The sequence below is a fragment of the Miscanthus floridulus genome, chromosome 3, assembly GCF_019320115.1.
Source record: "Miscanthus floridulus cultivar M001 chromosome 3, ASM1932011v1, whole genome shotgun sequence".
Taxonomy (NCBI): Eukaryota; Viridiplantae; Streptophyta; class Magnoliopsida; order Poales; family Poaceae; genus Miscanthus; species Miscanthus floridulus.
Window position 1 is genome coordinate 57,583,736 of NC_089582.1, and position 25,787 is coordinate 57,609,522.

Consider the following 25,787-nt stretch of genomic DNA (forward strand, 5'->3'; position numbering starts at 1 on the left):
AGTCAGGGTAGAGAGATAATTTAAACGATTTTGAGAGTTTCTAGGTTTTGAAGTTTTGTAAGAAAAACCAGACTACAATAATATAATTTGGGGAGGTGGAAATGGACCTTTTTCCCTCAACGAACACACGCTTCTATAGTAGTTTATACATCAAGCAAATTTTTTTTGAGAATTATACAATACAACACAGACACCCACCACTATGAATGCACACCCCTACGCACTCAAACCTCTATGAGCATCTTTAAAGACCGAGCTGACAAATTATCGAGATTAATGAAGTCACCATTGACACCTCGTATGCCATCAGATGATCCAGCCCAACTACTCACGCACAGACTCGTTGCCATGGATCTTACGTTGGGCCTCCTCTATCGAATCGGCAGCTCGAAACCCCCCAAATGGTAAAAGAATATTGTCCGAATATGTTGAATGAATATGATCCCGGAAAGTTTGTGGAAAAAGGTCAAAATAATCCCCTATTATAAAAAGGCTATTAAATGTTAGAATAGACACCATACAAAATGAAGAATTACAAAATTCAAAACTTGAGGATCTTCCAATTTGGAGAATTCAATCAAGTTAAGGCCTTGTCGCTGTTTATCGCCTCCTCCGCGAGACCAGGACCTAGTCCAATTCTGCCACCCTCTCTAGATACGATTTGTTTATAGGTTAAGCTTTATTTCATCTCAATGAGAAAGAAGGTATCTTAATTCTAAATTATAAGTTGTTTTGGTTTTTCTAGATAAGACATAGCTTTTACTAGGTATTTAAACATAATGTATATCTAGGTGTGTAATAAAAGCTATGACATTCGCCAAAAGAAAACAAAAACTATGTATATACAAAAATCAGAACAACTTACAATTTATAATGGAGGGAGTATATTTTAGTAAAAGTATCGCTAATACACAAATATTTCTTTACAGCTAGCATTGATTTCTTACAGCGACGGTTCACATAAGAAACTAGCTTTAACTAGGACGGAAAGCGTTGTAGATCACGTATCCCTCCAAAATCCATTTTTAGAGGCGTATTTTGTTAAGAAAAAACCCACCCTTAAAAATGTAACCATTTTCAAGAATGGTTGTAGGGTCAATTTTATTAAGAGGACCGGCCCTAAAAACGAATGTTTCTAGGGACAACCCTCTTCATAGAAACCTCCCTATAAATAATTTACAGAACGTTAGTGAACGGTCCCTAAAAATTACTTCCTATAAAACATTTTTCTTTCGCTCAATAACTCTACAGATCACTTCGATGGATGCTCACTTGAAGGCCGAAAAAAGTTGCAAAATTAGAGGGAGAGAATTTGCAGTTTAATAAAACGTTGAATGATAGTTGGTTTAAAAAAAGAGATTACGACATCCAAATGTCTTTTTATAAGTCAACTCATACATTCGCTTTCTTGTTCAAGGTCTACTCATACAAACGCTTTAAGAGGGAGTAAGAATATGACATCCGAATCTTGTTATATACTCCTCGTCTACTAACTTTTAGGCGTTTATCTGATATTGGTGGTTTCCTTTTATGTAATATCGAAATATGAGATCTTTTGCTAGGATGGTCCAGCTTCGACTATGTTAGATCGACCTCCTTCGACACTCGATAGAAGTGCGTTGTATGTTTCTTTAGACTCTTCTACTTAATACACATAAATCTTTTGCATATTAGAGGAAAAAAAACATACTACACACGCTCCCGCAGCAGAACAGATCGAGGTGGTGCGTCGTGCGTGCCTCCCTCGACGTCGATGGTGTGGTGGCCTGGGCTGGGCAGGCGCCCGTCGTCGAGCCACCGCCACCGCAGCAGCAAGGAAGGCCCCGCGGGGGCGACCTGAGAACACATGCATGCAAGATCAACGGCGACGGCCCTGCAGGCCAGCACGACCGATTCCGATTGAGCACTCTCATCTCATCGCCATGTGTTCCCAGTCCGCCCCCGCCGGAACTGCCTTGCAGTGCACTGCGCTCGATCGCTTCTGTCGTCGTCGACCTTCTTCTTAGTGTCATGGGCTAGGACCTAGGAGGGAACATACAGAGGACAGGAGTGAAGGAAGGAATGAGGGGGATATAATTTGGCACTTATATTGCTCCAAATGAGCACACAATGACACCAAATGAGCTCATATCCTGTTCGCGATGTGACGGGATGGGCGCGGTGTGCCAGGTAGCAGAGGTGCGTGGCGGTAGTACTCCTACGCGCGCCCGGCGAGTACAGCTTGTACTGCACGCAGCTGGAATCGCTGCCTTCCTGTCTTCTCATTCTGCTGCCGGCTGCCGCCACCAGCAGTACAGAGTACAGATGTACTACAGAGTACAGTGCTGTCGCCTCCGCCCTCTGGCCCCCCTGAGACCTGAGGATCACTGGTTAATTAAAGAGAGAAGAAGAATGTCTGTCTCACGTATCCCTAACTAAAGGTGTCTAATCCAATTGATCAGCGTAATTTAAGAGGTTAGGCTAACTGAAGAAGGCCTCTATGCCATGAAATCGTACATCCAATGGAAACCATAGCGGATTTCTTATACGCAGGCCTTAAACCAATTTCTTTGGGATCTGTCTATTTGGAACTTAGGTGATTTGATCCATTTGAACACTCAAACAATTTGAGAGGACAAATCACACAGATGATACCAAAAAAAACCAAATTTGAGTGATCTAAGCCTCATGCTCACACGAGTAATCCTACATCAAAAATCACACAAATAACCAAATAAAAAAATTCGAGTGAAACATACCTGAATTTCACACGAATTGCCAAAAAGAACGGTATCCACCTTCACACAGAGAACACTACAAACATTAGAACAAAAAATCATTAAAATAAAAACAAAAAATATAAAACAAAAACAAAAAACAGAATTTTTCTATGGAACGCAAAAATCACAAAGCCAGAGCCATACTAACCAAAAAACAGAATTTCAAAAATAAAAAAGCAGAAATTTTCTATGAAATGTGTCGATGCAGAAAATAACCAACACGTAAATATTTATAGTTTTGCTGTACGTTGTGATCGGATGTGGCCTAGCACTCAATGACACATGGTTTATACTGGTTCAGGCAACGTGCTCTACGTCTAGTTTGAGTCGGTCGGTGACTTTATTCCTGAGCCCAGGTGCTCGAAGTTTGTTGTGGGGTTACAAACGGAAGGGAGAAAGATGGGGGTACAAGAGGTCCGGTCAGACTCTGGTCTAAAGGGCTGAGAGTGATGGGAGGTCCGCTATGTGCTAAGTGTTTGAGCGTACGCTCTGTGTAGCTTTAGAGTGTCTAAGGCTACAAAGGATGAATCGATGTAAGTGAACTGAGGGATCTGTCTGTTGGGAGAGAGCGCATCCCCTTTTATAGATGAAGGAGATAGCCTTACAAGAGAGAGAGAGTGTGTGTATGTATGCCAAGTCTTGTTGCCTACGCCGTCGGGTACCAGATGATTATAGGCGCCCATAACACTGTTAATGTCAGATGCATATGGGAGGTTGCGTCGCCTACTTCTGATATGACAGACGTCGGTGCCTGTCATACTGTTGATGTCTAGAGGTATGTAGGGGGTTTTACCATGTTCGCCCAGTATGGTAAATGCCGGCATCCATAACAATACTGATGCCCAGAGACATGTGGGGGGAGCCTTACCGTGTTTGTCTGATATGGAAGTTGATGGCATCCACAACACTGTAGAGAAAATATCGGCGCCCACAACACTGCTTGGATTCTGACATGTCAGGAAGTTTGCAGGGTACTGTCCTACAGGTGTACAGGATACGGTCCTTGGTATTGCTGTTGACTTTGAGCATCCTGCTTTACTTGCTCCGCCCGTTTGATGGGAAGCCGGTCCATGAGAGACCCCGGGTTTATGAACCCGACAGGAGCCCCCGAGCCCCCGGGTGATTTGGGTAGAATCATCTAGGGTATTTTTGTCTTGACAGCGGCCCACGCACCCACGGGTGTAGCTCCCGAGCCCCCGGGTGATTTGGGTAGAATTGTCTGGGGGGTTCTCTGTGTTGCCAGCGGGGGCAAGTTTGTTTCGTCAGCAGATGCGCGCGAGCGCACCCACGGGTGTAGCTCCCGAGCCCCCGGGCGATTTGGGCAGAATCGCCTGGGGGGTTTTGTCAGCGGGTATTTTTAGGGATTAGGCGAGACAGAGTCACGGATCTTGGCATCGGATGAGGCCAAGGTAGTTTTAGGATCGGACGAGGCAGAGTCACGGATCCTGGCATTGGCGCAGCCGAGGCAGTTTAGGGATCGGGCGAGACAGAGTCACGGATCCTGGCGTCAGATATGCCGAGGCAGTTTAGGGATCGGGCGACATAGAGTTCGTGGATCCTACCATCGTGCCCGGCGAGGCTGTCTAGGGATCCGACAAGATAGAGTCACGGATCCTAGCGTCGAACAAGGCCGAGGTAGTTTAGGGATCGGGCGAGATAGAGTCACGGATCCTAGTGTTGGCGCAGCCGAGGCAGTTTAGGGATCGGGCGAGATGGAGTCATGGATCCTGGCATCGGACGTGCCAAGGCAGTTTAGGGATCGGGCGACATAAAGTTCGTGGATCCTAGCGTCAGGCATGCCGAGGCTATCTAGGGATCGAGCGAGACAAAGTCACGGATCCTAGCATCGGACGGGGCTGAGGCAGTTTTGGGATCGGGCGAGACAGAGTCGCGGATCCTGGCGTCGGTGTAGCCGAGGCAGTTTAGGGATCTGGCGAGATGGAGTCACGAATCCTGGCGCCAGCACAGCCGAGGCAGTTTAGGGATCAGGCGAGATGGAGTCATGGATCTTGGCGTCGGGCGTAGCCGAGGAAGTTTAGGTGTCTTGAGCCCTTGAGCCCTGTTGGGCTTGGTAGGGGTTGATTGAGTTTTGTGCGTTACCCCATCTATGGTTTCTCGCAACCAGAGGGGCCAAGCTAACATTGCTTGCCTCAATGGCTCGAGTGACGTGCTCAGTGAGCTCGCCAATGGGCATGTTTGAGTGAAATCCGGGTCTATCGTTCGTGACGGGGTCAGCATAGCCCTCATGTGACATTTCACTACTCCTTCACCTACAACCCGATAGATGCCTGAGTCATTCCAGACACCAACCCGGGTGGCCCGCTAGCCTTCCCTTGATGGAGATTCTGTGGGTTTGGCGAAGGTTAGGATTGAACGAGAAGGTTGAGATGACCCTATCTGCTTTGGGGCAGACTGGGCAAGGGTCGCTCGGGGCTCATCTACGTTTTCTCCCCTGGCTTTGTTTGACACGAGGTGGCCTCGAGCCCTTGGTGGGCCGGCCTTCGAACCCAGGTCGGTCGTTGCTCATGTTGAATGAGGCAACTACTGCTTCGTGACGCAATACGGAGCGTTGTGATGCATTTAACTACATATGCAATGCCTTGGATGTATGGAATGAATGAATGCGTGTATAGATGAAATGAATGATTATATAAAGAAATAGTGGGGGTTTGGTAATGTTACCTTGATGAATCGAGTGACGGGGTTTGAGGAGCTCCAATCGGAAATGTCCGACTAGGATCCGCTTTCGTCATTCATGATGGAGTCGGCATGGCCCATATGGGGCGTCCCTTTGCTCCTTACCTGTCTCTCGACATTTGCCTGAGCCATCCAATTGACTCAGGAATCCCGATGGTCTCTCCTGGATGGACATCCCATAGTTGGACCTTTCCAAGTCCCGCTTGGGAAGGTGGAGGGCCGCCTGCGTATAGTGGCGCCTTATTTCTTATGCCCAGCGTGCGGTAGTGGTGGGCTATACCCAAGCCACATCCCATCTAACCAGGCGCCATTCCATCGGGTAGGGTGCGTCCCATCAGTCAGGGCACGTCCCATTGTTTCTCATCTGCATTGAATGGGTGAAGGGAGAGGGTTTCTCGCCCCAATCCTTTCACCTTTCCTCAACTGCTCTGCTTCTTTAAATAGGGGAATGGAGAGGGAAGGGAGAACTCACAGACCTGTTCATAATTTAGGAGTGCAATGTTGAGCTAGAGGTCATCTAGTGTAGATGAGGTGGTGCTGGCTGCCTTCGTCGGGAAGGGGCTGCTTCCACCAAAGGAGGTGGCGCACTGGAGGGTACTGCACGTCCCTGGCTTTGTCACCATCTACGGGACTTTCATCGGGATGGAGCCGCATGTGGACTCCTTTCGATGAGTCTTCTCTAGGCGAGCCTTGTTAGAGAGGAAGACGCTCAGGACTGCACCGATGGGAGGTTTCGCCCTTGTAGCTGCTCAGGTTAGCCAGTTCATAAAGTTTGATGAAATATCCTCTAGCCATGGTGGCCATACTTCAGCGAGCAGCATTCCTATCCAGGAGCTGCCTCGACTGCATGAGAAGGTCAGGAGCTCCATGCTCTTCTGCTGATCATCTATGGGTGCGACGCCCTTGAGGTACCCATTGCGCTCACCGAAGTCGAGGGAGTGGAACCAAAAAAAGTTTTTACCATGTGACAGTAAAACAAAAATAGAGAGGTAGTATTTAGTATTGGTAGTATTTAGTATTGTACCCTCATGGAGCCCTCAAGCGACCCGGGCTAAAAGTGTTTAGGCTGGGGTGCTTTTACAGGAGCAAGTGTTGAATAAAAGTGGTAAGACCGAATTTAGGGGAAAACGACGTAGCTGTTCAATGTTCCAAGTGTTGGTGAGAACGTTGCCATTGTCGTCCTTCAGGCGGTAGGCGCCCAGTCGGATCACCTCGGTCACCATATAGGTACCTTCCCATTATGGAGAGAGTTTGTGTTTCTCCTTCATTAATTGGGTCCTTCAAAGTACGAGATCACTGACTTCGAGGATCCTTCCCCTGATCTTCCTTTTGTGGTACCTGTGGAGAGTTTGCTGGTAGCGAGCGGGGTGGATGACGGTCGTCTCACAGGCCTCCTCGAGTAGGTTGACTGCGTCTTGTTGAGCCTCCGTGGCTCAGTCATGGTCGAAAGCCTTCACTCTTGGGGCACCATGGTCGAGGTCGGAGGGCAGCATTGCTTCAGCTCTATAGGCCAGGAAGAAGGGTGTGAACCCTATGGATCAGTTCGGGGTCATTCTCAGGCTCTAGAGGATCGCTGGGACCTCTATAACCCATAGTGCAATGTACTTGTTGAGTCGGTTGAAGATGCATGGCTTGAGTCCTTGGAGGACCATGCCATTGGCACGCTCGACCTGACCGTTAGTACGTTGATGTCCGATCGAGGCCCAGTCGATCCTGATGGCATATCCATCACTGAAGTCTAGGAACTTATTCCTAATGAAGTTAGTCCCATGGTCAGTGATGACACTGTTAGAAACGCCAAACTGGTAGATGATGTCAAGGAAGAATTTGACCGCCTCTTTCGAGCAGATGTTGGTGATGGTCTTGGCCTCTATCCACTTGGTGGACTTGTCCACCGCTACAAGCAGGTGAGTGAAGCCGCCCAGGCCGTTTTTGAGGGGTCCTACCATGTCGAGCCCCCAGACCATGAATGGCCAGGTGATGGGGATGGTTTGAAGCTCTTGTGCTGGCAAATGAGTTTGCCGAGCATAGAATTGGCATCCCTCACACCTGCGGATGACCTCCTTTGCATCTCGTAGTGCGGTGGGCCAGTAAAAACCTTGGTGAAAGGCTTTTACGACCAGTGACCTCAAGGCCATGTGATGTCCATAGATCCCGACATGGACCTCGAGGTGGAGCTACTTCCCCTAGTTGGTAGGGATGCACTTCATGAGCACCCGTGATGGACTCTGTTTGTAGATTTCATCACCGAGCATGATGAAGGTCCTGGCGCATTGAGCGATTCATTGGGCTTCAGTCCTTTTGGGGTGAGAGAACCTCCTCAAGGAGGTAGGCGAGTAGCGGGGCTCATCAGTCGGTTTGATCGAGTGCCAACACAACGAATTCGTCATACAGGCACTAGGGTCAGAGCCCCCGAGCACCGGCTTGGTGTCGGGGTCGAAGCCCCCGGGCGCCAGCTTGGCGTCGGGGTGTGTCTAGATCGGACCTTCTAGGATGCGAGTGGATGGCTCATGGAGTTCACTGATGAAGATCCCGTTTGCAGACGGATACCGCTTGGCGGTCAATTTTACGAAAAAATCAGCGGTATCGTTGACCTTTCGGGGGACGTGATGTAGCTCGATCCCCTAGAATTTATCCTCGAGCTTACGCACCTCCTAGCAGTATGCTGCCATGATAGGGTTTTTGCAGGAGGACTTCTTCATGACTTGGTCAACGACTAACTGTGAGTCATAGCAGACGTAGAGTCATGTAGCACCAAGCTCGATGGTGATGCGTAGCCTGTTGATGAGGGCCTCGTATTCCGCGGTGTTGTTTGATGCTGAGAAATGGAGGCGGATGGCATAGCAGCGCCTACTCGCATCCGGGGAGATCAGAACGACTCTAGCCCCTGAGCCGGCACCATTACAGACCTGTCGAAGTACATTGTTCAGTACTCATGGGTGACGTGCAGGGTCGGTAGCTAGACCTCTGTCCATTTGGCGACAAAATTCGCAGGAGCCTGAGATTTAATAGTGGTACGGGGGATATACCTAATGTCGTGGCCCATGAGTTCGAGTGCCCACATGGAGATCCGTCCTGTGGCATCGCTGTTGTGGATGATGTCCCTAAGCGAGTATGAAGTGACAACCGCGACTTCATGGTCAGTGAAGTAGTGTAGGAGCTTTCGAGTCACCATCAGCATGGCATATAGAAGTTTCTACACCTAGGGGTACCGGACCTTGGGGTCGGTGAGTACCTCTCTGATGAAGTATACGAGCCGCTGGACCTTAAGATGGTGTCCCAGCTCCTCCCTTTCGACGACCAGGGCAGCGCTCACCACATGGTTGCTTGTCGCGATGTAGAAGAGGGGTTCTCCCCATTCGAGAGTGGTGAGTATTGGTGCTGACATTAGTGACGCTTTGAGGCTCTCCAGAGCCTATCGAGCTTCCTCAGTCTAGACGAAGGCGTCTGGCTTTTTGAGGAGCTTGTAGAGTGGCATCCCCCGTTCGTCGAGCCGGGAGATGAATCGGCTTAGGGCAGCCAGACAACTGGTGAGCCTTTATACACCCTTGATGTTGCATATAGGACCCATGCTAGAGATGGCTATGATCTTTTCGAGGTTGGCCACAATGCCACGCTCGGACACAATGTATCCAAGCAGCTTTCCCTTTGGAACCCCAAAAACACATTTCTCGGGATTCAATCTGATGTTGAATATTCGGAGGTTCGCGAACATTATGGCCAAGTTTGTGATCAGGTCACAAGCTTGAGCCATTTTGACCACTATGTCATCAACATAGATGGCAATTATTGGTGTCGGCCGCTCGGCTTGATCAGGCTGATTGAGCGGGTCGATTTGGTCGACGAAGCATTGCTACATGCACCTTTGGTAGGTGGTGCCAGTGTTCTTTAGACCGAAAGGCATGGTTATGTAACAGTATGAACCATACGGGGTGATGAATGAGGTTGCGAGTTGATTAGACTCTTTCATCGCAATCTAGTGATAGCCTGAGTAGGTATCCAGAAAGGAGAAAATCTCGCATCCTGAGGTGGAGTCGACTATCTGGTCTATGCATGGCAAAGGAAAGTGATCCTTTGGACACGTTTTGTTGAGGCTAGTATAACCAATGCACATTCTCCTTTTCTCGGTCTTCTTTTTAACAAGAATAGGATTTGTAAGCCAGTCAGAGTGGAATACCTCTCTGATGAATCTGGCTGGTAGGAGTTTGGTGATCTCTTCGCCTATGGCCCTGTGCATCTCATCGTCGAAGCGACGCTGGCGCTGCTTGGTGGGCTTCAAGCCTAGGATGAGGCGTAGCACGTGCTCGGCGACCTCCTGCGGTATGCCTAGCATGTCAGAAGGCTTCCATGCGAAGACATCATAATTGGCGCGCAGGAAATCGATGAGCTTGCATTCCTATTTGGCCAGGAGCTGGATCCTGATCCATGCCATCTTGGTTGGGTTAGTGGGGTTGATCCCCACCATCTTGGTTTCCTCGAGTGGGCAAAAGGCCATTGAGGAGGTTGGTTTGTTGCAGTCCGGGATTGCTAGGGTCGATGACTCCCTGAGCTATGGGAGCTTGGTCGAGTTGATGACTGCGGTGGCGAGCTCAAAATGCTCATGGTCACACGTGAAGGCTAGCAAGAAGGTGGTGCCCATGGTGATGACATCGTTCGGTCCTAGCATGTTTAGCTTGAGGTAGGTGTAGTTGGGGATTGCCATGAACTTGGTGTAGCATGGCCGCCCCAATATGGCATGGTAGGACCCTAGGAAGTCCACCTCTTTGAAGGTGAGGACCTCTGAGCAAAAGTTGGCTCGGTTGTCGAATGTGATGGGCAGGTCGATCTGCCCGAGTGGGTACGCCTACGCTCTTGAGATCTCACCGTGGAAGGGAGAGCCTGTTGGGCGGAGTTCCAACCAAGGGATGCGCATGGCGTCGAGGGTGTCGATGTAGAGGATGTTGAGGCCGCTGCCTCCATCCATCAGCACCTTGGTGAGGTGCTTCTTGCAGACGATAGGGTCAATGACAAGCGGGTAGCGTCCCGGTTGCAGACGATAGGCTAAAAGTAACTAGACTCATGCTCACATTATGAAAACTAGACCCTTACCTTTAATGTTGATCTCATGGGGTATTCTAGTTTTTGTGTATGTCTAGTTACTAATGATGCTAAGGATGGTATATTGGTGCACTCCGATAGGTATCACGCTTCAAAGGTACATCTCTTATACCTTAGCATCACTTGGAAGAAATTGACTCCTATATTTCCTATCTAAGCATATGTGCAAGCTACAATCCAAACTCTTAGCACATATGTAGGGGGAGCAATTACTACCATATAGAGTTCATGAAACTTGCCTATATCCTTTACATATGGTAAATATGCTTGGGCAAGCAACATGGATTCAAATGAACTTTAATTCATATCTTTGTATAAGGGTTGTCATCAATTACCAAAAAGGGGGAGATTGAAAGCTCTAGTTTGGTTTTGGTTAATTGATGAAACCCTAAGTGCTAACCTAGTTTATCAAGATGATTATGAGATAGGTAGCACTACTCCAAGTGATGAAGCAATGACGAAGATCATGACAAAGGTGATAGCATGGTGATGATCAAATGCTTGAACTTGGAAAAGAAGAAAGAGAAAAACAAAAGGCTCAAGGCAAAGGTATAAAATGTAGGAGCCATTTTGTTTTAGTGATCAAGACACTTAGTGAGTGTGATCACATTTAGGATAGATAGCTGTACTATTAAGAGGAGTGAAACTCGTATCGGAATGCGGTTATCAAAGTGCCACTAGATGCTCTAACTCATTGCATATGCATTTAGGATCTAGTGGAGTGCTAACACCCTTGATAATATTTGTGAAAATATGCTAACACATGTGCACAAGGTGTTTGCAGGGTTGAGATGGGTTTGGGTCCCTCTCTCCCTCCCGCCTCACAAGCTCGGCGGGATTCGGTGCTTTCGGGAAAATGAAATGTCTATTTTCTATTGCGCCGGATGCAAAATTCTTGGTGGTTGGCACACTTGAGCAAGGGTGAAGAAGTTAGAGTTGAAATGGAGTTGGTCGAATTGATGCTGGCATCGGTCTACTGACTGGACGCTGGGTCACTCAGCGACCGGACGCTGAAAGGCTGCGTTCGGTCGAGCTGGCAGAGAGGTCGCCAGTTTCGGTGTTACACCGGACGCTGGACCTGAGATGCACCGGACGCTGGTTTCTACGTCTGGTCAAATTGACGGGTTTGCACAGTCGCTGGGGTTGAGCACCGGACGTTGGTCTGCGTTCGGTCAAGATGGACCGGACACGTCCGGTCGAAAAAACATGCCTCGGGGAGCTTACTGGAAACGACCGGACGCTGGGGCTTTAGCGTCCGGTCAGTTTTGACCGGAGCGTCCGGTCAGCTTCGTAGCCGTTGAAATCTGACGAACAGCGTTTGAAGCCGGTGACGCGTGGCGTCCATCGGGCGACCGAACGCTGAGGGCCAGCGTCCGGTCAGTATGACCGGAGCATCCGGTCAGAGCGCGTTTTGCCCAGTGAAGGGGTATAACGGCTCTATTTGATGGGGGCTCTATTTATAGCCCCATGGCCGGCTCAAAGGATAACTCTTGCACATTTTCATTGACATAGCATCCTTGTGAGCTTAGCCAAAGCCCTCCCACTCATCTCCATCATTGATCCATCATCATTGTGAGATTGGGAGAGAATCCAAGTGCATTGCTTGAGTGATTGCATCTAGAGGCACTTGGTATTCGTGTAGCGCTGTGGATTTCGCTTGTTTCTCTTGGTGGTTGCCACCACCTAGACGGTTGGAGCAGCGGTGGAGGATCGGCACGAGTTGGTGATTGTTCATGGCCGTCTCCGGTGATTGTAAGGGGAGTTGTACCTTCCCCGGCGGAGTGCCGAAAGGTAACTCTAGTAAATTGCTCGTGTCATTGAGTTACCTCACTTGTGGGTTGGTTCTTGCAGTGTCCAATCATGTGGACGAGGTTTGTGAAACACCTCTTAGCCGCCGAACCACCAAGTGTTGGTCGACACAACGGGGACGTAGCGTGTTGGCAAGCACGTGAACCTCAGGAGAAAATCGATTGTCTCTCTTCTTTGGTATTCTCCCGGTGATTGGCTATATATTCATCTTGTGATTGGTTCATCCCCTACACATCGGTATAATCACTCTACTCACTCATTTACATTCTTGCAAACTAGTTGATACAAGCTCTTTAGTGTAATTAGAATTGAGAGCTTGCTTTATTATTTACATTCATCTAGTTGAGCTCTTTAGAGTAGCAAGGTTGAGAGCTCTTAGTGAGTAATTACATAGCAAGTTTGTGTGCCTAAGTATTCATTGCAACTAGAATTGTTAGATAGGTGGCTTGCAACCCTTGTAGAGCTAGAGCAAGTTTGCATTACGCTATTTGTCATACTAATCAAATTGCTCTAGTTGATTTGTAGATTTTTAAATAGGCTATTCACCCCCCCCTCTAGCCATATTAGGACCTTTCAAGTGGTCCGGCGATGTGGGAGGGATGGTCCCTCTGATCGAAGGTGATCAGGGATTCTGACCAGCTAAGGAAGGAGGGGATGGCCGTCTCGATGGCGCATGCCTCTCGGTAGCATACCTTGTGCTGGCGCTTGGAGCAGATGGTGTTGGATCTGCCAAAGATAATGATGCATTCCTCGTGGTCGGGGAAGCTATCCCCATCCTTCCCCGCCGCGTGTCCTTTCTTGGCTGCCGCCTCTTTACCATCTCCTTCTTTTAGCCCGCCAACCTATCATAGGAAACGTTTGAGGAGCTCGCAGTCCTTGTAGAGGTGTTTGATGGGGTAGGCGTGGTTGGTGCATGGGCTATCCATGAGCTTGTTGAAGTGGTTAGGTAGGCCCTACTGGGGCTGCATGCCCGCGTGATCAGCTGCAGCGACCGACATGGTGTTGGCCAGTCGGCGCTGATACTTTTTGTTCTTCTTGCCCCTCTGAGTGGAGGGGCCCTCATCTTGGTCCTCGCGCTTGGCCTTGCCTTTGTCCTGACCTCCATTGAAGACCGCTCCGACCACCTCCTCACCAGAGGCATGGTTAGTGGCGACGTCGAGCAGGTCACGGGTGGTACGGGGCTTTTGGTAGCCAAGCTTGTGGATCAGGGACTCGTAGGTTGTCCCAGAGAGGAATGCGCTGATGATGTCCACGTCAACGACATCAGGGAGGGAGTTGCATCGTTGGGAGAACCATCAGATGTAATCCTATAGGGACTCGCTAGGCTCCTGCTAGAAGCTCTTAAGGTCCTAGGAGTTACTAGGGCGAACATACACCCCCTAGAAATTTCCGACGAAGACCCTCTTGAGGTCCGCCTAGTCACGGATGCTGTTGTGTGGGAGGAATTCAAGCCACGCACAAACTTGTTCCCCCACATAGATGGGGAGATATTGAATGATGAAAAGGTCATCATCCACCCCTCTGGCTCGGTAGGCGAGCTAGAAATCTTTGAGCCAAATATCAGGGTTCCTTTCTCCCTAGTGTACTTGGCGATGTTGGTGGGCGGTCGGAAGCGCTATGGGAACAACGCTCTCTGGATACACCAGCCAAAGGCCCATGGTCCTAGGGCATCCGGGCTAGGACTCTAGTCATCTAGCCAGCGACCATGCCTAGGGTGTGTTTCACCGCTCCCCTCAATGGTTCATCTAGGGCCCATGTTGCCTACCCACACCACCACCTGATGGACGTCATCATCATGCCGGGCTTGATGCAGGTTGCTGATGATGCTGTGAGTGTCTTGGTGCATACTGAGCCATTTGCGTACCAGTGGTCGGTGTGGAGCAGGCGCCAGGTTAGATCGTGGCACAGCCATGGCCTCCTGTGCCATGCTTGGTGGCTATAGCGGTGAATGAACAGAGTGATCCATTTGGTGTGTCCCCACTCCCCTAGTGGGGAGAGAGGCCACGAGTCGGAGTCATGATGTAGAGCTTTCCGCCTATTGAATGGTGGTGGCTTCCTCCAACGCCCAGAGGTTTCGATGGACCGCCCGCTCCTGCGGGTCGATGGGCTTGGGAACGCCGCACAGAAGTATTGCCGCAGCGATGATGTTCTGGGTAGCCTAAGCGAATTGTGGTGGGGTTGTTCCCCTCGTTCATGATGCCACGCTGGACCTAGCGGGCGTGACCTCGGGTGCCACTCACCAGGTCATGTGCATGGGGCGCAACGTGCGGAACCGAGTCCAGTAGCATAGGCAATGGCTGGTTCTGCCTCCATTATCGTAGCTCCTCGGCGTGCTCTTGTGCAAGCATGAGGGCCCCCGCTCTAGGGTCCAGAGGGGTGTGCGACTGCAAGGACTCGGCTACCACCGGTGGCTATCCCAAAGCGTCCGCCATAGCATACTCCTAGGACGGACAGTGGCTAGGTGCCACGTCGCCGATGCTGGAGCCGTCGCTCTCAACCTCGTCATCGAGGAGTTCATGGAAAGTGGTGGGAGCATAGCTTGCCATTCCCATGAATTCAGATGTGAGAGGGGGCGGTGCTAGTGTCCTTTGAAGCCCTCAAGCATACACGTCCGTGGGGGCACGAGGCCATAGGGGAACTAGTCGTGCGGTGGTTGCGGTGTGGACAATGTGGTCCCTCAGGGCAATCGGTGGGAGATAGTGAATAGCAAGTAAATAATAGTATGTACATTACTCACAGCGGGGTTTGAGAAAAAAGTTTGCTCGGATTGAAGCACAGGCGCCTCATTGTTGAAGTCGTCGGGTGTTTTGGAGCCGATGGAGGGCGCCCCTCCGACGGGCGCCAAAACAAGTGCCTCCTCACGGAGGTGTAGTACGCCGAGCCGATCGGCGATGAAGTCCAAACTTCCGAAGAGGAAGGCCTAGGATGGCTCAAAGACGGGTGGAACCTACATTCCAATAGATGGGAGTACGGGAAACTCCAGCGAGCCAAAGCGAGTTGTATCACTCAAGCCTGCCATGATGAAGGTGGCGGAAAAGTGGGCAATCCAATGACCAAAAGTGTGAACGTACAACGTCTTCCCCACGGATGGCGCCAACTATCAGTGCAGAAAGTGACCAACACATAAATATTTGAAGTTTTGCTATACGTTGTGATCGGAGGTGGCCTAGCACTCAATGACATAGGGTTTATATTGGTTTAGGCAACGTGCCCTACGTCCAGTTTGAGTCGGTTGGTGACTTTATTCCTGAGCCTAGGTGCTCGAAGTTTGCTATAGGGTTACAAACGGAAGGGAGAAAGATGTGGGGTACAAGAGGTCTGGTCGGACTCTGGTCTGAAGGGTCGAGAGTGACGGAAGCTCCGCTATGTGCTAAGTGTTTGAGCGTGCGCTCTGTGTAGCTTTAGAGTGTCTAAGGCTACAAAGGATGAATCGATGTAAGTGAACTAAGGGATCTATCTGTTGGTAGAGAGCGCATCCCCTTTTATAGATAAAGATGATGACCTTACAAGAGAGAGAGAGAGAGTGTATGTACGTATGCTAAGTCTTGTTGCCCACACCGTCGGGTACAAGATGATTGCAGGCGCCCATAACATTGTTAATGTCAGATGCATGTGGGAGGTTGCGTCGTCTTCTTCTGGTATGGCAGACATCGGTGCCTGTCATACTGTTGATGCCTAAAGGTATGTAGGGGGTTTTACCATGTTCGCCCGGTATGGTAATTGCCGGCGCTCGCAACACTGCTGATGCCCAGAGGCATGTGGGGGGAGCCTTACCGTGTTTGTTTGGTATAGGAGTTGATGGCGCCCATAACACTGTAGAGAAAATATCGGCGCCCACAACACTGCTTGGGTTCTAACATGCTAGGAAGGTTGTAGGGTACTGTCCTACAGGTGTATAGGGTACGGTCCTCGATATTACTGTTGACTTTGAGCGTCCTGCTTTACTTGCTCCATCCGTTTCCTGGTCCTTACTGAGCGGGCATCCCCGGTCGATTGGTCCTAGTCGGCTTGGACTGTGCTAGTTGGAGAAGAGATGTAAGCAGAGGTTCGGTGTATCCCTGGTCGGAGACGTGGGTTAGAGTCGGAAGCGGTGTTTGGCCAGGCCTTCTGGTCGGAGAGGTGGGTCGAAGCCAGAAGCGAGCGCTGTTCCTCTTTGGCTAGGCCTTCTGGTCGAAGAGGCGGGCCAAAGTCAGAAGCGAGCGTTTGTTCCGCCTTAGTGAGGCCTTCCGGTCAGAGATTGGAACGCCCTTCTGGCCTATTATTTAGGTATTTGGACCGGCCCAGGAGTTGCGCGTCGTTCGCAATGTTGTCTATTGGGCTGAACCTTTGATGAGAAGCCGGTCCATGAGGGACCCCGGGTTTATGAACCCGACAAAATACAAAATCACAAAAATTATGAGAGAACTGCGTGTACCAAACAGACAAAAAACAGAATTTCAAAAATAAAAAACCAGAAATTTTCTATGAAATGCAAAATAAAAAAGATTATGAGGGAACTGCCTGAAACAAACGGACCAAATAACATAATTTAAAAAAAAACCAGAAAATTTCTATGAAAGGCCAAATAATAAAAAATTTGGAGGGAACTGCCTGAATACAAACATACCCAAAAAATTAAAAAAAATAAAACTATAAAATAGAAAAAGGTAAAAATAATAGAAATAAGTAATGAACTTCTAGCACTGAGTACCACTTACATAAATAATACCTATAAATTACACATGATGAACAACTGTAAGTGAAGTTGAACTACACTATAACTAGGATACCTATAATTATAGTATAGTGCCCGTGCTAACGCCATGACTTAATTTCAGTGATGCATATAAAAACAACCAAACCACGAAATAATATCGTTATTATTAATTTATATAATCTTTTGAAACAATACAAAGTTAAATACCAAAATAAATAATTCAAATGTATACATACTAATGTCTATTATTTATATTGTCCAAACTTTCACATGTATAAAGCCATCTGAGAGGGGAATTTCATCTCAGATTGGAATTTTTCCCCAAAATTTTAAAACTCTAACATCAGCAGGGATTAGAAAACTCATGGCCCTGTCACCATCATTACCACCGTCGTTGCCTTGTGTCAGACATACAAACTAAAACAACTAAATTATGAGCTGTCAAAACTTAAATTTTTTCAAAGACAAAAAAAATACCCATGCCTTGCTACATGAAAAATATTTCACAAACCGATAACCTCAAACTTTTTAGCCAACTTTTTCATTCCAATTCTTTCCTTTTTCAACAATTACATTGCAACTCCACTAAAACTTTGTAGCCAATTACATTACCAAGCCCCTGACGATCTGCGGCGCTGCATCTTCCTCGCTCCTCGCTCGAAACGCCTCCAGCGCCGGCAACTCTGATCGGCCACGCCGTGCGCCGCCCTATCCGGGCCACGCCACCTCAACACTGACAAACAAACATAAACCCATACACCCTTTTCGCAAAGAATTAGATTTAATAAATTTACCCCTTCAGATAGTAGGAAAAATCTCATCACCAGCCACTTAGTTCTTACTGTTGTAAATGATGAAGCACATATAGATGTATTATGGTCATATCAATAACACCTAGAGATCCTATATGTGTGGTTGTTTAATAGATACGGAGTATGTAATTGTATCACAGGTAGAGATATGAGTACAGATACTGAATAAAATGACTCTAGGTTGCAAAAGAACATGTTAAACTCAAGTAGTTGGCACAATAATGACATAAATGGTGGCAAAACTGATGCTTGGATAGATAAATGACCATAGAGTGCTAGCAGTATATACTAACTTCAATGCTCAAAGAATACAAGTACTTTAGGATCAACTGACTATCAAGAAACAAATGCAAGCATGCTGAAATTGTGTAGCACACTGAAGCACAAAAAATAGATGTAGGATTTATCTATTTCTCAAAATATCTCGCATGGAAAGAAATGTTATCCATCTAGAAAAAACATGCCAAGATAATAACCCCAACGACTGATCAAATATAGGATATTAGTGGGGGTATACATGACAAAATAGTCAGGAGAAGAAATATATTGTAGGAAGTACAATAGATTTACTAAAAGAACAGCTTACAAGAAACATGAATGTTATTCAAGAAGAGCATGCCAAAAAATAAAAAAAAATAAAAAACAGCTAACTTGGATCTCTTTTGGGAACGTCGCACTAAACAACATTGTCCGTCTGACACCTGGAAGTGACATGTCCACTTGCTCAATAATTCTTCTAACTGTGGATCGAAACACATATCAAGCATTCTATCTGCCTCATCACGGGAAAAGGTAGAGTGCAAAGATATTCTTGCCCTTTCCAACAAAACAATCATTCGGTCAGGCTAGCCACAAGAATGTCAACACCCCTCTCGAGATCTCTTAACTGCAAATTAGAATATAAATTTAGAATGTGATACAAATTTCAGAAAATAAGTAATGGTCAAAGGTAATGTCCACCTGACACCTAGAAGAGGCATGTCCATTTGCTCAACAATTTTTATAACTTGTGTTTCAAAACCTATATCAAGCATTCTATCCGTCTCATCAAGGGCAAGGTAACAAATTGCCTGCAAAGCAATTGCCTCTTTGAATAGGCCATGTTTTAGAGGCCGCTCATGTTTATGACTTTTTTGGTGAAATATGGGTGAACACATGAAAAGTAGTTCTATCATGATTTTGTCTAAATAGCCATGTGCAAAGAATTTTTCCACACAAATCATAATATTAGAAATAATATATTTTTCCACACATCCATTTTAGAATGGCTGAACCTTTTTTTTCAAAGAACCGAATGGCTGAACCTTTGACCATTACTTATTTTCTTAAATTGTATCATTTTCTAAATTTATATTCCAATTTGCAATTAAGAGATCTTGAGAGGGGTGTTAGACATTCTTGTGGCTACCCTGACTGATTGGTTGATTTGATGAAAACGGCATGTAAACATTGCATTGTTGCTTACCAGCTAATGGGTCAGAAGTATATACCAAGGAAACAACTTTCACAAAACTAATTGAGCTATTAAAGGCTACAATAGTCACCAATACAATAAACCATGTCGAATCAGCTGTCGAGCTGTATTCAAAACTTGATAGGCAAAAAGAGACCACCTGATTAGTAATTGGCACTCCTCCACAAGCGACAACTACCATAGCAACCACCCACCACATGCATGGATCTGCCGAAGCATCCTATAGAGGTGGAGAAACAAGCAACCAAATGAACCTCTCCTAATAATTATTATAGATAAATAATTATACAAGACATTTTTATATTTATTCTTAAATAATATCATTGGAAGAACATATGTAATTCATACATTTTATATTTAATGTCAGCTTACTTCTTGCCAAGAAGTTGCCCCATCCTAGCTTCCCGGTGGCCACACTTGTGCAGTGTCACACCACGGCACTTTGAGCTCCCCCTCGCAAACCCTGTGCTCTGGCGCTGGAGTATGTGCACGAACTCCTTGGTGCAATTCCTCATCTGGAAAGCACGCCCATCAATCCACCGCGAAACTATCGATCATGGAAACACTGTAGATGCCACTTGATATTTTCATGCAACTATTACCTGCTTCAAATCTAGGAGAAATGAAGAACATGTCCTTTATTTCCATGATCAGGCAACAACTCTTAGATGGCCATAGCAAGAGATACAGGCATCAGTTCACATTACCTGAAGATTATTTGTGCAGGGTACAATATATATTGGCAAAAGTGAGCAGCAGCGGCAGTGCCAAGATCCAGCAGGCTGCCCACATTCTCCCTATATCCATCTTCTTTCTAAACTTGCTCTCTACCAGAACAGCAATGCACAATTAAAATGCATCCAATTCAAGCATTCAAACAATAATTCGAACAGACCGGCCATAGAGTAATAAAAATTAAATACCTCTTTCAGAACTTACCAAGAGCAGAGCACGCCATCACACTTGCCTGCGCCACCTCTCTGCATCCACTATGGCATTGAAGCAAATGTTATTTGCTATGGGAAAAACTCGATTTGTTAGGATTGCTCTGCTACTGAATGTGAATGGTGTTTAGATAATGCCCTTTACCTTTTCTAGAAAAAAATTTCAAAGCCACTGGTGAGTTGTCAATTTGTATTAAAATAAGTTTGTTGCTAACCTAGTCATTTGTAAACAAAAATAAACAAAATCGTCACCGCACCGCTAGAGCCCGGAGCTAGGGTTTCGAGCCTAGGGAGGCGCATGGGGCTGGAGCGGAGTGCGCGACGCGATGGGGCAGGGAGGGGAAGGAGGAGTCAGAGTCACCGCGTGCGGCCGCCGCCGCTTGCTCCCGTGGCCTAGTGCCTACGAGTGATAGAGCCCATGTCCTCTAGGGCCGTGAAGGCGTCACCCCACCTAGTTCTCGGCCAGAGCGCCGCCGCAGCAGCCATCGATGCCACGCCGCCGATGGCTGGAGCTAGGGTTTCGAGCCTGAAGAGGCGCAACCCTAGGATTGAAACACGTTAGATCGTTTTATAGCAATAGGAATAACCGCAAACCTAATAATAGTGAAGGTAATGAACCCTTCCCATTGTCGTTTCTCATTTTTGTCGCAAAATGTTCTAACCCTTGTGGTGAATTTTGCAGCAATGGATGACATATGGGAATGTTCGAACTGTTTGACCGCTAGAGGATTCCCACCGCTCCTTTGGGAGGCACTTCAGTGCTTGGGCTACACTGAGCCTCCCTTGTACTACTATTGTGAGTGCGATGTGGAGGGTGTACTCAAGTGTGAGATGCACCTGCATATCACCGAGCATCCAACAAACACTATGTTCAGCGTCAGATGCATCCTAGCCTATGAAAGAGAATTACAGGACACATGTCAGATTGTAGCACGCTGTTGGTATTTCTTAACGTCACTACTTAGTATGGGGATTGAATCCATCCTTAGCAATGGCGTCAGGAATACCTTATTGGTACTTCTTAGCAACATAACTAATGTGTAGCCAAGCTACTAAGAAATAGCCTTGATAGTTCCTTAACAATTTTATCCGCAAGCGCACTGAGTTATCATTGTAGCATTTCACCCAGAAGTATTCAGGGTATCGTTACTTATATTTTCCCAAAGGAAGGTATTTGATTAAGATTCTAGTATGGATATGAACTTGAATAATAATGCTTGCAAGTACACCAATGTTTATAACAAGGGTAAGAATAGTAATTCCAAGATAGTGGACACACACTTGGCATTCCTCAAAGGATAAAATAGAAAAGAAAGGATAAAAGAATAATCCTAAGTTGAGCAGGCATTGGTCTAGTGTAGTCATACAAAGATTAGTTGATAATCATACAAATTACATAGTTAGTTTTAGGGCTAAGTGTGAAGCAGGTTTGGAGGCCATCGAGTACTTGTCTACCAGCAACCTCATGTGACAATTTAGACTCCCACACCCAAAACAAACGCGGGGGATTATGAAGGATGGATAGGCTATCACCACCTGCCATCTACCCATCAACCGGAGAGTAGGATAATGCATTAACCTATCTATCCATACCCAAGCACCACACTTGCATATACAAAAACTTCCCAAATCCAGTCGAGTCCCCGACCCTATGGATCGACAGGTAAAGAACTTGGGCACACTTGATAGCACGATGAACTGCCACCTCAACTTAGCTCTAATTCTGATTATATAAGTTATATGATTATTTAAGCATAAAGTTAAGTGTGCTACTCTCATGACACATAAACTCTACACTAGTTCATACATCAAGATCATAACACAATAACTATATTCTAGTTCATAAGTATGACTATACCAAGAATCTCTTCTTCCAAGGAGCCAAGGTGGCTTTGCCTTGCTCTAATACAACTAAAAGGTAAAACTTAAGAGAGTAGAGAGTGAGGTGTTGCTCAATGTGGTGTGTTGAGAGGGGTTGCCCCTCTATTTATACACGGCTCTAAGATGGTGCTCTGGCTATTCCTGGCGTAAAGCCCTGGGTTGCACCGCCTTAGCATGGAGCCATGCCACCGCCTATCGAAGGAGAGGCTGAGGCACGCCAGTAGGGGCCGATCGCCCCTAGGACCGGCCGCCCCTTGACTGCGCTGCCTCGCCACTACCTTTGCATGGCAGGCCATGGGCTAGTCATGGATTACTGCTTCGTGGGTTTTTGCCCAATTTGAATTAAGTTGGTGGGCGTCTCCCTTGTTCCTTTGCGCAACTCAGCATCGAAAAGCGCCTTTTGGTGATTTATTCCATGTATTTGTGTTTGTGACCTACAAAATAATGTTCTCTAAATACATATGGAACTTGGTTAATATTAAATGCATATGTGATTAAGATTGCTAATTTCTCTTCTTTTTGTGACTTATTTGGCGGTTGGATTTGATCGATAGAGACCGCCAACAAGCTCCCCCACGCTTAACCTTTTGCTCGTCCTGAGCAAATAGCTAAGTTATTGGTTGTTGATCAGTAGTTGCTACAATGACGAATATAATTCACAAGTGCCATGCCTATAATGAAGTATTCTTCCTCAATTTAAATAAGTTTGGCATTATATCCACTCTTTTAACTTAATCCCTATGGGGCTTACTGCTTTTCTAAATCTTAGGCGGTTGCAAGATAGAACAGATTTAACATAATTACCAATCATTCATTCCTTGATCAACCTTCTATCCGGAGATTTTATGAGTTTTGCAAAAATTAAATGTAAATTCCTTAAATGATTCACTCGATCGCTCAATGTGTATGATCCTCACCAAGGCTTTTGATTTTGCCTTATTTCATCCTATTTTTAAAAGGCCTTGAGTGGAGTTTTAGGTAGGTATGAATGGAAGGCATACTTACATCACATATATTACTAAGTCAAAAACTAGATCCAAGGAGATGCAAGTCATACACTTTGATCAAGATATGCATGTGTGTGGAATATTTTCTAACCCTAATATTTTTTGTACTCCTTTGATCATGACTTTCTCTTTTTTGATAATTGTCTTGGAACTATGGGCTATCTCTTTTTTTCAATACTTTGAAACCTTCATGTGTTCCATTCTTTTTCTTTTTTTTCTTTTGCTATTTTGAGAGCTTCACATGTCCCTCTTTTTTTAGCATAGCCACATACTTCTTTTTGGCATATAAAAAACTTTGGAGAGAAAGACTCCTGACAAACGAATGGAGTTTTTATTTTGGTGGACAGAAAACATGTTTGTGCGTAACTTTTAGTGTAAGAGTTAGAATTTTATTTGTGGGTGTACGTGAATCTTGATCATGGGTGCACGACTAGAATCTCTACAAGGGTCACAACAATTTGATAAAACTCAATGTGAATATAAGTAGCATATGACTAAGGTTTTGAATTTGAATCGTGTCATATGACCGTGATAGGAATTCATAATCATTGAGAAACTTTTAATTTTAGCATTTTTAAAAGAAAGCTTCGGATGTCAAGTTTCTCTTAGAACAAAGTCATAGCATATCTTATTTACCATATCATAACTTGCAACAACTTAGAAAAGGATCATGCTTTTGCAACCCACAAGTTTTAAGTTTTAGGATGAGATATTTAGCCAACAAACTTAAATCTTCGGGAACACTAAGTTACAGCCTAGGCACAGATGAATTATAGACAAAGCAAATATTCATCATTTTAATAAAAGAGAAACTAAATATTCTTAAATCACATATTAGAGTGGAATAAAAATTTTTGTTATTTTTATCATATTTCATTTTTTGGAATTTTTTTTTATTTTTTCGATTTTTTATATAGTACAAGATTACTAAAAATATGCAATGCAGGGTACTTACCTCTGCGGGGTCCTCCCCCAAGCTAGATTGAGGCTGGTTGCTTGATGAAGACTCCAAGGAAGATCAATTTTATTGCATATGGTTTTTACTTTGTTTAACTCAGCCATGTCTATACTAAGTAGTTTTGGTTCAATGATCAAACTTAATATTTAATCAAGATAAGCTAATTAACCTAAGCACCATGCCTAAGTTTAGAAGCCTATGAAAGCATGATCGTGCACTAACCATACTTCAAACCAAAACATACTTGTATAGAATATGGAAAGATAAGTAGGATTTATTTAACGGAAGTGAGGAAAAAATGATCTAATTATTATTATTATTATTTTATTATTTTTAATTATAATTTTAGGTAACTTTAGATCATAAATACGAAGGATAACTACCGATTTACCTTCGGCAAGGGCTCACTATTTTAAAGTTCAATGAGCAGGACTCTTCTTTCACTTTTACGCTTGATGGAGGTACATCCGTGTCCGGAGAAGTAGATGCGGATGTTGATACTTTTACCTGCCATACCTGTCTGACCCCTTTTATGTGGTTGTTTCGTGGGCCAGTTTGTTTTAATATGTTTATGTATTTTAAACCCATTAAATGGGCATCTCATTGTTTGCCCTTGAATATGAAAGCTACCACGCCCTGATCCCACGTGTAAAACTGCATTTGTAGTGTTAATAAATGGTCTCCCTAGGAGGAGGGGAGTTTTCTCATTATGGCCCATGTCTAGAATGACGAAGTATGTGGCGATGTATGCGTCTCGAATTTTTACCAAGATATCCGTGGCTAATCCCTCCGAATTTCATAAAGATTGATCAGCCATCTGCAGTTAGAAATGTGCAGTGGACAAAGGTTCACCCAGTATCTTATCATATATTACCTTGGGCATGATGTTGATGCATGCTCCAAGGTTGCAAAAGGCATTGCAGAAGACATGCGGGCCAATTGATCATGTGATTGTTGGACGGCCAGGATCTTCTTTCTTGATAATGAATGGTGGATCTAAAAGATACTTGTAGTTTTCCCGACATAGAGGCTTACCGAACCTCGTTCAGACCATTTTAACAGATTCAAGAGAAGTTTTAGGTTGCCCTGGAGTCTTTTCTAAATCAGAAACAGATATAGCAGCAGTAATCTGAGCTAACTGTGTTTCTATCATTTTATTAAAGCTCAGTTGGTTTTTGACAGAAGAAGTTAAACCTTCTATTTTAGAATTTATATTTTCAAGCATTTTATCATTAAACATCAGTTTTTTAGTAATATTTTTCATTTATTTTTGCTTGGCCTAAGACCAAGTCTTTCAAGGAAGGTTGATTCGAATTGTAATTTGAGTTGAAGTTCGAATTACCTCCTTGGTATTGTGGGTGCGCGTTCACGTCCTCGCTTGGCAGCCCGCAAAACAGACTTGCCTGCACCATCATGATCAACCCAGTGCGTAGTTTGAAGTTTTTGTCACCAATGTTGACAGCGGGCCTAGTGGGCATGCTGGCAACAGCGGGGACGGAGAACTCACGGAGTGACTTCTGGGCCATAGCGATAATAACAGATGGTGCGGGGGTGACTGGTTCATCTGTCAGTGGAGTAGCAGAAGAAGAAGCGGTACCGGTTCTTCCTTAGGAGTGCCTCTAGATCTATGGTGTAGTTGTCCGGTAGGGAGAA

The 25,787-nt window shown here is 45.8% G+C and overlaps 1 pseudogene; it reads left to right on the plus strand.

Annotated features, from left to right (window-relative positions):
• Positions 1-7,225: 7,225 nt before the first annotated feature.
• Positions 7,226-25,787, plus strand: part of LOC136543775 (pentatricopeptide repeat-containing protein At3g12770-like) — a 28,807-nt pseudogene continuing 10,245 nt past the window's right edge.